The following is a 12,765-nucleotide window of genomic DNA, read 5'->3' as shown; positions in this document are numbered from 1 at the left end:
TTCATAAATTGGCACTGTTGAGAGTGAAAATTGACCAACATCCCTAGCACCAATTATATTATTTTGATTTGCAAAATATTTACAAGGCCAACATAAATCTGAAATCATTATCAACATTCAGAAAAAATATTTGGATCCAGAACATTTTTGGGTACTAATTACCCTCATATCTGTATGTACTTGGTTTCTATTTTAAGACATATAGGGCCTGATTACGATGTAGATTGGAAAGCCTCCGACCGCTCGTCGGAGGCTTTCCGACCTACATGGTTGGTTTACATTCCGACCGCCGGATTATAATGTTGGCGGTCGGAGTGTAAACCGGCCAGGGAAACGGACTGGGTTTTGATGGGCTCAAGGAGCCCATCGGCCAGTTGGAAAGGCCACATAATCCCTTTAGGGAGGCGTTTCTGACTTCAGGATTATGATGACTAACAAGTACGGGTTCCAGCTCCTATCAGCAAGGCTGATCCTGATCATCAAAAAACAACATGTAATATGTCAATGCTGATATTTATTTACTAAATTATTTCTACGTGGGTATAAAAAATACATTCAATGTAACCCAAGGTCAATCTTCCATATTTCTTTATTTATAATAGAAAAGTTTTTTCTTTATATTTTTAGTTTTTTATCCTCAAGTTGTAAAGTTTTCAAATATTACAACCATCACAGCCTAACAAGAAAAAAATCATTACATTATTTTACAAACAAATACCATAAGATGAAAAGACATTAAATGACAAACAACGTATCAAAAACCACAAAACATTTAAGACATGACACCAAACACAAGCCGAGACAGGTGAGTTTCTATTTACAACTTTTAAACCTTCTATTTAGAGCAAGATACAAACAGTGCGTTGTATATAAACTAAACTCCAAACTGTTTCATATTATATTCAATTTTCAATTTGCAAACAATGTGATTATTGTAAGAAACAGTTACGGGTAATTGCAATTTTTTGACACTTTTTGAAAGAAACAATGGTCGACGCGTTTCGAACCCCTCTTTTAATCTTGGGGTTCTCCTCAGGACCATACAAACTGTAAAAGAAAAAGGGGGGGAGGGAGAGTTCAGCTCTTGTTCTCTCTGTATGATTTAAACTATCTATACTCAAACCCTATATAAATGTCCGTTTCAGCCGATCTCAAATGTGCCACAGCGTACGGGAACTTTTTCTACAACGCAAATTTTAAAAAAGAGAGAAAAGAAAAGAAGAGTCGGTCAGTCCTCTAGTCATATTTAAAAAAGGGGGGTGGGAGGATTCCTGTGTATGTTTTACTGCCGAACTTACTTGGTCAAATCATTTTAAATCTTTGATGGAAGCTATTCTTTTATTCCAGGTCTGTGAATTGTAAAGAGAACAATATGAAAGGAGGGACCACTGTAACAAAGGGACTTTCATTACTATTTGTTTTTAGTCTGAAGCAAATTTTGGTTGAGCATGTTTTAATTTCTGGGCGGAAGAGCACCGCTGTCTACGTGCCACGTTTAATTCTACATGAAAAAGAGGAGGAGTTTTTTTTTGTCCTGGCGGGCTTTTGTCTGAAAAACTCTGCTCTACAATCTTCACTTTAGACCTCTACTATTGGTGCGGTTAGAACTTTGAACCGCGTGCTGCTTATATGATTTTGCTTGTGAACGCAGTTTAAAAAAAAAAAAATGCCATGTGACCAGCAATTTCAGGTTTTCTAAAACCCGTTGTGGCACCCATCATGATGTGTGTTTAAAAGTGATTCCAATAAAAAGCTGCTTGTTCCGATTACTAGGTGGACGAAAACGTCGTTTTATCATACCTGGGCAAGCGCGTTTCTCGTGTTGGCGGCATCCTCCTCAATCTTTGCTTGTTCTCGGCTGTACGGGAGCATTTAGTTCCTGAGCTAATCATGTGACCGTCACGCTTGACAGCGTCACTCTAGGAAACTTGGGATATGTAGTTTAATGAGATTTTGTTGCTTGATCGCGAATACTCAATCTCCGATGAGACAGGTCGCCAATTTGAGGATTTAATTGTTGGTGTTGAATCGGCATCTACTCCTATATTTGAGTGTACGAATAGCTTATGCAATATTACTCATAGAATGTGTAATCTAATGTGATCTGTGAATTTTTTTATCAGACACATTTTAATAAACCGAGGAACAATCCCACGGTGTTGTGGTAAATCATATTAGAAAAAGGAGAGCAAATGAAAGCTTTTTGCATTTTAAGTGCCGGATCGACATTTTTAAAAACGCTGTAGAGGAAGTAGAACCAATTTATGTATGGTAACTGGACAAGAGTGAAATGTGCTTTGGCTCAATGGCTGTCTTTCATAGATTGTAAATTTCTGACAACTCATTGAGTCCGTCAACTGCAGTATTGAATTTGACTATTAACATTGCTTCTCTTTGTACTAGTTTACAGTCAAGGTCTCCTCCAGGAGGATCTTGGTCATCTTTGTTATTAAAGTCCATGTAAGGTCTTTCTCAACGTGGTTGTGATTGATCCAATGATTTACTAACGGTGCAGACTGCACATTTTTATGAATCCTTGATTTGTGTTGAGTAATCCTTTGGCGTGCCTCTTGATTGGTTTTACCAAAATACAATTTGGGGCACGGGCATAAAATGCCACACACAAAATATTTTGATTTACAATTGCTGAATGTGTCATGTTTCCAATGTACGTTTTTGTGGGGAAAAAAGTGAGCCTTCTATGGTTTGATTGCAGCAAGCACACGTTCCACATTTATGATGTCCTGTCACAGGCGGTAAACATAATTGTTCACGCAAAGTATTTTTTATTGATGTCTTCGGTAATGAAGCTTTAACCACTTGGTTTGCTAAACTGCTTTCCTTTTTCAATGCGAACAAGGGAGGATTTTCAAGTGATGAGTCCAAATTTTGGATCAAATGCCAATTTTGATGAATTATTCTTTTCAAATGATTGGTATCAGGGCAGAATGTGGTCACACAGACTGCACGATTAAGAACTGGGTTTTCCTTCTTTCCTAAAAGAGCCTCTCGTGGTGTCCACCACGCTCTTTTTGCAGCATTTTTTAGCATTTTGTTTTGGGTACCCTCGGTCTTTCAATCTTTCTTCCAGGTTGTTTGCTTGAGTAGCGTATTCATCTTTAAAGTAACAGTTTTATTTAATCCTTAAAAACTGACTGTAGGGTAGATTGTCACGTAAATTTCTTGGATGGTGACTTGAATAATGAAGTGCCTTGTTTTTATCCGTCGGTTTTTGATGGATAGTGATGACTAACTTCCCATTAGAGGCATAAACCTCTATGTCTAAAAATGTCATTCTTTGTGTGGCATGGTTCAAACTAAATTTGATGTCTGCTGTCCTTGTGTTTAGCCATCCATGAAATTGGAACAAATGCTCTGTATTTCCAGCCCATGCCATAAAAATGTCATCAATATAGCGGACCCAATTTGAAATCCATTGGACATACAGGTTGTTATTGTAAACAAATCTTTCTTCAAATTTGGCCATGTACAACACCGCCAGCTCTGGAGCAAAGGGACAGCCCATCGCTGTTCCTTTGGTCTGGAAGTAAAAATCATTTCCAAATTTAAAATTATTTTTTTGAAGCGTGAAACTGGCCAGTCTCATGATAAATTCTGTTGGAAACCTTGTTGGTTTTGATCTTTTTTCTAAAAAGGATTCTATTGCAGATAGTACGTCTTCCTGTGGTATCTGAGTGTACAACGACACTACGTCAAGAGTGTTGTCCTATTTCAAAATTCATGATTTGAACTTTGTTTAAAAAGTTGGTTGTATAGCGGAGGTAAGATGGTACCTCTTGCATGAATGGTTTAAAAAAGAAATCACCGTATTTTGATATAGGCTCGAGTACAGACTCGTACCCAGACACTATCGGTCTTCCTGGTGGATGAGTTTCATCTTTATGCACTTTTGGCAGAATGTACAATAAAGGGTTTCTTTGATGTTTTTTATTTAAAAAGTCAATTTCTTTTTGGCCTACAATCCCTTGATCGAGACATCTTTTAAGATTGCAAGAAGATCATTTTGAATTTCCACTGTTGGATCATTATTGATTTTGCGGTAACAATCCTCCGTACTCAATTGTCTTTTGACCTATGCAATATAATCCAAGGTGCTCCATACCACAATAGAACCCCCTTTATCTGCTTGTTTAATTATTATTGAAGGGTCATTTTTCAAATTGGTAATTGCCTCTTTTTGTGCCTTTGATGTATTATGTTTGACATACTTTTTTTTCTTTTCCCTATTAGTAATGGCTGAAACGACCGTCCTTTCAAAGGTTAACACTTCTTTAGGTATTTTCATAGAAGGAGGACAAAATGTCGATCTATTTCTCATTCCAGTAACTTCTGTGTTCATAGGAGTAGGATTTTCAGAAAAATAAGTTATCAACCAAATCTTTCTACAGAATTCGATGACTTCTGATTTCATTTTAACAAAGTTTGTATTTTTAGTTGGAACAAAGGATAAACCTTTCCTTAAAATACTTTCTTCTGCTTCAGTAAGAACGCGATTGGACAAATTGTAAATGGGTGATGGTGCTAGGTTTTGTAGTACCTCTGCCTGATTGTCATTTCCCAAGGTTGATTGACGTATCTGTTCCTTCCGCGTGGCTTCTGCTGACCTCTGCCTAAAAAAGACCCACTTTGTTGTTGTTGATTATTTCCACGGCGGTTACTATTAAAACATCCTTCATTATTATCATTTCCACCCTCTGAGGATGAGGAAGTGGCTGAGAATTAAATTAATTTGTTTCTTTTTTTTTTTTTTAAACTCTGTTTATTTAACTTAAAGAAACAGTGGTCATGGTATACAGCTCTGCACCGCACATATTCCAATTGCATCCATTTTTACACGTATCCGTACATAGTGTAGTCTTAGCAGGTAAAGTTACAATACATGCATTGCCATTTTAAAACATACAGTGGTCTTCTGGGGATGAGACAATCGGTGGTTCACACAATCCCCCCCGGTACACATTCCATTCAGACCAAATAGCCAACCATTTTTTGGGACATCCCCGTGCAACATAAACAGTTTTCTTGCGACTCATACACCAGTCCATATCTTCCTTCCATTTCTTTAGCGTAGGTGAAGCAGCGGCCCCCCAGAGCTGTGCTATGTTGCGCTTGGCAACCGTCTGCCCAAGTGTGACCCATAACCTCCCTTTCACGTTTAAATCTGTGGGCTCCCAAATGTTCAGAAGGCATCTCTTGGCCTCCGGCAGCAAAGGCACTCCCCACACCGTACTCATAATTTTCAGGATTTTTCGCCAAAAGACTTGAACCAATGGGCACTCCCATAGTACGTGTATGAATTCGCCCTGCATTCCACATCCTCTCCTACATAGCCCGTCCACACTGCTCCCCATGTGAATCAGTTGGGTCCCTGAGAGGTAGACTCTATGCAAAATTTTCAGCTGTATTAGTTTTAATTTCGCCGATATAGCCACTTCTTTGGGTGAGGAAAGTGCCTCCTGCCATTCCTCATCGTCTATTTCAAGACCATCCCGTACCCATTTCTCCCCAAGTGTCGTGAGGGGATCAGGGGTGTGGTGGATGAGTTTTTTGTACGTGAGGGAGATACATTTATCTGGGAGATGTCCATCAAGTAGTCTGTCCTCAAGCGGGGATGCCTCAGGTAGCTTTGTGTCTGGTTGGATGTTGGCCTGTAGAGCATGGCGAATCTGTCTATAACGGAAGTGTTCTGATGTGGCCAGTTCGTATGTCAGTTGCAGAGCAGTGAACGTCACCACTCCATCCCGCCCCCACAGGTCCCTAATGTGTGAAATGCCGATGAGGTCCCATTTGTCAAACCCTTTGGTTCGCCCCATAGTCCCCAACTGTTCCGTGTCCCAAAGGGGGGTGGCCAATGTGAGTTTATTGGCCTACCCCAGAGCTTTGTTGGCCGCGTGCCAAATCTGGACTGAGTGCTTAATGGGGCCCGTGAGCTTGTATCTAGTATGTCTGGAATAAAGTGCTCTTGTGAAGTCACCACCCAGCAGCAACCACCTGTCCATTCCGTAAGCAGGGTCATCGCCACTTCCGTACTGGCATTGATTAATCGCAGCCAGTTGCGCTGCCCAATAGTACTTACGAATGTCTGGGAGGGCTATACCCCCGTCGTACCACCCCAACGTGAGCTTGCCTAGTGCTATTAGAGGTCTACCAGCCCATAGTAAGTCTCTCTGCAGGGACAAATTAATTTGTTTCTTGACCTTCCCTGATAGTCTGGTAGGAATCTTCACGATTTAAAAAAAACTGCGTTCACAAGCAAATTCGTATAAGCAGCGCGCGGTTCAAAGTTCTAACCGCACCAATAGTAGAGGTCAAAAGTGAAGATTGTAGAGCAGGGTTTTTCGGACAAAAGAACGCAAGGACTAAAAAAAACTCCTCTCTTTTCCTTACTTTTTTTATGTAGAATTAAACGTGGCACGTAGACAGCGGTGCTCTTCCGCTCAGAAATTAAAACAGGTACGTGCTCAACCAAAATTTGCTTCAGACTAAAAACAAATAGTAATGAGTCCCTTTGTTTTTTTGTTTTTTTTATTGGCATTTCAAATTTATACAATATACAAACCAACTAAACATAAACTCACAGACTGTAGCATAACCACATTTGTCTTACAGTGTAGACCGTTCCTGCCGACGAACAGCACGTCACATGTACCTCAGATGTCGCACACAATCTGATTAATCCATTGTACAGATTTGTAGATAGTCAGTTAGGTATGTCCAATAGTTCATGGATTTAGTTCCAGTGGGTAGTTCCTCCATATAGGTGTGGAGCATGTCCTTACAGTATGTCAGGTCACGAAGCCATTGTCGCAACGTAGGAGACGTCCTACCATCCCAGCACAAGGAGATTCTACGTTTTGCCATCAACAAAGCCACAACACAAAATTTACGTTTACGAGCCCGCATGTTTTGAACAAGACCCAACAGACATGTGCGAAAAGTACAATCAACATCTCCACCCACCATTTTCCCCAGTGTCGTAGTAACATGATGCCAGTACTCATGCACCTCAGCACAATCAATCAATCATAGCATTTGTATAGCGCGCTACTCACCCGGAAGGGTCTCAAGGCACTGGGGGAGAGGGGTCCGTTACTGCTCGAAGAGCCAGGTCTTGAGTTGCTTCCTGAAGGAGAGATGGCCCTGGGTCAGCCGAAGGTGGATGGGGAGGGAGTTCCAAGTCTTGGCTGCCAGGTAGGAGAAGGATCTTCCTCCGGCGGTGGCTCTGCGGATGCGTGGTACGGCGGCGAGGGCGAGGCTGGTCGATCGTAGCTGGCGGGTGGGTGTGTAGAAGGTCAGGCGGTTGTTGAGGTACATGGGGCCCAGGTCGTGGAGAGCCTTGTGTGCATGGATGAGGAGTCTGAACATGATCCTCTTGCTGACGGGGAGCCAGTGCAGGTCTCTCAGGTGGCCGGAGATGTGGCTGTGTCGGGGGATGCCCAGGACGAGTCGTGCGGAGGCGTTCTGGATGCGTTGGGAGTCTTTTCTGAAGTTTGGATGTGGTTCCGGCGTAGAGGGTGTTCCCGTAGTCCAGTCGGCTGGTGACGAGTGCCTGGGTGACCGTCCTCCTGGTTTCGGTGGGGATCCATCGGAAGATCTTACGGAGCATGCGCAGGGTGTTGAAGCATGATGATGAGACGGCGTTGACTTGTCTGGTCATCGAGAGGGAGGAGTCCAGGATGAAGCCCAGGTTGCGTGCGTGGTCCGTTGGCTTGGGAGTGGTGCCCAGGGCAGGGGGCCACCAGGAGTCGTCCCAGGCGGAGGGCGATGATCCCAGGATGAGGACTTCCGTCTTGTCTGAGTTCAGTTTCAGGCGACTGTACTTCATCCATTCGGCGACGTCTTTCATCCCTTCCTGGAGGCTGGTTCTGGCGGTGGCGGGGTCGTTGGTGAGGGAGAGGATCAGCTGGGTGTCGTCGGCATAGGAGATGATGTTGAGGTTGTGTTGGCGTTCCATGCCAGGTGCAGAAAATCAGCACCATCTGCCTTACAGCGCTTACAGGTTGCCTCTGAGCGTAGGCCATAGGCATACAGCCTGGCTGGAGTGTAGTATGTTTGGTGGATATATTTAGAGTGCACCATTTTCAAATTGCCGTTAGGAGCAAGTAAGCTAGTCAGTGCGCATGCCGTGGACCATTCTTCCTCTGTGAGTGGGATATCAAGAACTGCATTCCATTTCCCCATCGCCTGGGGTGTCTTGCCATCTATATCGTCCTGCAGTTTAGTGTACAGCTTGGATACCATGTGTTTATTGTTGGGTGTAGTGAGCAACCACTGCAGCGTAGACATCTGTGATGGCTCCTCAGGGTAAGAAGGGTACAGTGACTTGATCGCATTTTGTAGCCTGTAATATGTGAATCTAAATAGAGTCGTTTGATTACTAATATATGTGAGTTCTGTGAGTGTTTTAAAAACTCCATTGCAATAAAGATCCCCCATCTTATCTATATCGGCCTGTTGCAGCTGTTTCTGACCCACTTTTTCTTGTGTAACAGATAATTCAGGATGGTGTAGCAGTGGTAGTGCTTGTGCGTATAATGGTTATTTACCCGCTAATTTCCCCATTCTATGCCATGCAGCAACAGTTGCGTCTATAGAGTTAATATCTCGACCGTGGAGCGGAGATCTATGATGCGTGATGATGGCATTCAATGGAATTGGAAGTGCATCCCCTTCTTCTATGGCAACATGAGGGAGATACGGGACACTGTGATACCAGTAATGCGCAAATTGCGCTTGCGCACACAGGAAATACAGCAGAAAGTCTGGAACAGTGAGCCCACCACGTGCGTAGGGTAGTGTGAGGGTGTGCAATTTAATGTGGGGTTGTTTGCCAGCCCAGATCAGCTTTGTCACCATGGTGGAGATTCGCTTGAAAACCTGTGCTGGGGGTGTAATTGGTATGTTATTGAACAGATAAAGAAATTTCGGCAATATAACCATTTTGACAATAGCTAAATGATCAGCCAACGTCAATGGCAATTGAATCCATCGCCCGATGTTGTCTTCCATTGTATCAATTGCCCTGCCATAGTTATAGCGAAGCACCACCTCTGGATCCCGGTGGAACCAAACTCCCAGATATTTTACCGGTTCTAATTGCCATTCCAAGGGAAATTCAGTTGGGTGCGGAACCACGGAGTCCGTTAATGGTATTATTAGAGATTTGGGCCAATTAATTTGCAGACCTGAATGTAACCCAAAACAGATATATTCCCTCAGCAATGGGGCCAGATTTGTCTCCGGATCGCGTACATATAACATCATATCATCTCCGTTCAGAGATATGTGCAGCAGTCGTTGCGGGAATTGGAGAGCCGAATAATGATGACCCTGCCGTATCTTACAGGCAAGGGGCTCCAGGGCTAGTGCGAATATCAACGGGGAAAGCGGGCATCCCTGCCTCATCCCCCTTGCTATGGGGAACGCACCCGATATACATCCATTCACTCTGATCCGTACTGTAGGGTCTGCATATAAAGTCTGCACCCAGCGCAAGAAGATAGGTGGAAATCCCATGTGATGCAAAACGGTGTATAGGTACGGCCACTCAAGAGAATCGAATGCCTTCGCCGCGTCCAGGAGAACCGCAACAGCCTTAGTACTGGGGATTAAGTAATGAGATAGCGCAAACAGTGTCCTGGTGTTATGGCTGGTCGATCTAGTCGGGATAAATCCGGACTGATCTGGTAGTACTAGTCTTGTCATTAGGGGCTGTAGTCTGGTGGCAAGAAGTTTGGCCAATATTTTAGTGTCCACGTTTATAAGAGACAGCGGTCTATAAGAGTCGCTACTCTCTGGGTCTTTGTTGTGCTTTAAGAGTGCAATGAGTACCGCTTCCCTGAACGTTGGTGGGAGCAACTGTTTGTCGTGTGCATCTCCATATATTTCGACTAGATGAGGAGCTAGCTGACTTGCAAAAGCCTTATAAAATTCGCATGTGAACCCATCGGGCCCAGGGGCTTTACCGTTAGGGAGGGAGTTAATAACCGCCGTGACTTCCTCCACAGTGACAGGCAAGGATAAATACTCCCTATGTGCATCGGATAACCATGCTATAGCAATGTCATCTAGGTATTCCTTTACTTCAGTCACCCCAGCAGTGTTGCGCGCAGCGTATAGTTCCCCATAGGTTCTCTTAAATTCACCCAATATTTCCTGCGCTTCTTGCTTCAACACCCCTTGTTCATCCCTGATTGCTAGTATGGACTGTTGTGGTCTACTCGTGCGTATTCTGTCCGCCAATACCTTACATGGCCTGCCCCCCTGTCCATAGGAACGTGCTATCCCACGTTTCGTGATGTACTTCAGTTCATCGTCAGCATATTTTTGGTATTCAGAGAGTACAGTCCTAATATCCCCCAATACCTTGACCTCTTGTGTACGTTCATATTCCCGCTCTAATGCTTGCAGCGTATTCTCCCGCTTGCGTTTCTGCTCACGTATATCTTTTAATATGCCAGCACAGGTACTGATGCACACTCCCCGGATCGTCACTTTGAAAGCCTCCCACAGGAGACCCGGGTCATCTGTACTGGGCGTATTCAAATCAAAATATTCAGTTATGGCTTTACCCAGTGTATCTGCAAACACGGTGTCTAACAGTGCTTTAGAGTTAAAACGCCAGGTGTATGGTGGAGGTATGTAATATGGTATGTTTATAGACAACAGCACAGGATTGTGATCCGATAGTGTTCTAGGAACATGACTCACACTTCGGGTCCATAGCAATACGTCACTGGTCCCCAACCAATAGTCTATACGGGACCAGCTATTGTGAGCTGCTGTAACGTGCGTGGACTCCCTCCTATCTGGGTAATGAGTGCGCCAAATGTCATATAGCCCCTCCTCTCTCATAATGTTGTGCAATACTTCCACAGTTCTCAGGTGTGGTTCTCTAGAGGCGCCAGATCTATCTAGGTTGTCACACAAAGCAGCGTTAAGATCCCCGCCCCAGAATATAGTTATCCCCTTTAACTCATGTATTTTACGCCATATTTCTCTATAGAAATCGGGGTCATCTACATTTGGGCCATAAGTGTTAACAAGGGCTATACGCTGGCCACGAAGTATTCCTGTTATGATAACATAGCGTCCTACATCCTCTCGCATTGTACTATCTATTTGAAATTGTGTCCCCTTTTTCACCAATATAAGGACTCCCCTGGAGTAGGATGAGTATGATGACTTATAGAGCGCCTCTGCCCATTTTCGTCCAATAGTGTTATTAGCATCAGGGGCAATGTGAGTTTCTTGTAGTAACGCTATGTCGATATGCAGCCTATCCAAGTAAGCAAATACCTGCTGTATTTTTTTCGGGTTGTTGAGTCCCCTAACATTCCACGTCAGTAGATTTAGCGTGGTTGGACGCAATCTATCTGCAGACATAGACTCCTATTGCAGTACGGTCCAAAAGCAAATATTCTGCAACCCGCAGGTGCATCAACTGTGACTTCATAACATGCTGGTAGATACATTCATACAGGTGTTCTGCTGTACAGCTACATTGCATCTTGCGCACTATAGTCTGTGTAACAATCCGCCTCCTCTCCTCCCGCCACCCACTTTAGCACCCCAACTTTGCCAAAGCCAAGTCCCCAACAAAAGTAACAACATCTCAGAAACATTTTGTGGGGAGCACCCGCATAAGGGTACCACTGAGGGCACACATCTCCATCCACCAACATGGATGTGGTCAGGTATACGTTATATGTGCAGATCATATAGCGCTCATAAATTGGCAAGTATCTTAATGCTACCATAGAGCTATATAACACTGTCTGGAATATGCTGTAACGTACTTTGAGCAGGGCGCGTAGTGCGGTCTGTAACAGTTTATTGCGGACAGTGTATGTATTTCAGTGATAGTTAAACAGGTGCAGCGTGGTCCAACTGCATCCCAACATAGCACTTTGCCAGTTCCTTGTCCAAACCAAGATCACCCTCGTCAACAGCATCCAATATGTACAATATGCATACTATTACTCATGTCGTTCAGTGTGGTAATGCCGCAGACGGATAGTCAGTGTCTAGTTACAGAGTATCTTTTCCTAGGTGCTAACTGTCTGATAGGTTCCGAAGGGACCTCTGAAAAGTATTGGATGCATACCAACCTTACAGACAGAGTTCGCAGGCCGCAACAAGCTCATTCTGAGTTACATATCCAAGTCGATCTGATATCAGTGGCCCCGCCAGACCGGATCACCCCGCTCATGCTAGAGGACCAACCCAACGAGTTTCATTTGGAATCACGGGACCGCTCAGCATGCCCGCGCTCCCCGCGCCAACCAGCCAGCCTCTTGATGAAGTCATGTGCAGCCTTTGGAGAGTGGAGGATCGTCGACTTACCATCCTGCGTCACCTTAAGCCGAGCCGGATAGAGCATTGCATACTCTACCCCAGTTCCCTCAGTCGCTTTTTCACTGGATTAAATTCTTTGCGCGCCAGTTGTACCATCATGGTAAAATCCGGATAGAACGCCAATTCGTTGCCCTGATATGATATTTTCTGCTACTCCCGTGCCATACGCTGTATGGCGTCACGATCTCTGTAATTCAGGAGCCGGGCCACTATAGGTCTTGGCGTGGCGCCTGGTGGTTGTCTTGGAGCCAACGATCTGTGGGCACGCTCCACTATGAGGACTGACGAGAGCGGATTAACATCGAACAACGCCCGCAACAGCCCCTCTACATATGCCTCCATACGCCCAGTATTGGTGGATTCAGGTATTCTCGCGATTCTGACGTT

Source organism: Triturus cristatus, chromosome 4_1 (genome assembly GCF_964204655.1).
Source record: "Triturus cristatus chromosome 4_1, aTriCri1.1, whole genome shotgun sequence".
Classification (NCBI taxonomy): domain Eukaryota; kingdom Metazoa; phylum Chordata; class Amphibia; order Caudata; family Salamandridae; genus Triturus; species Triturus cristatus.
This window is presented reverse-complemented; position numbering follows the sequence as displayed.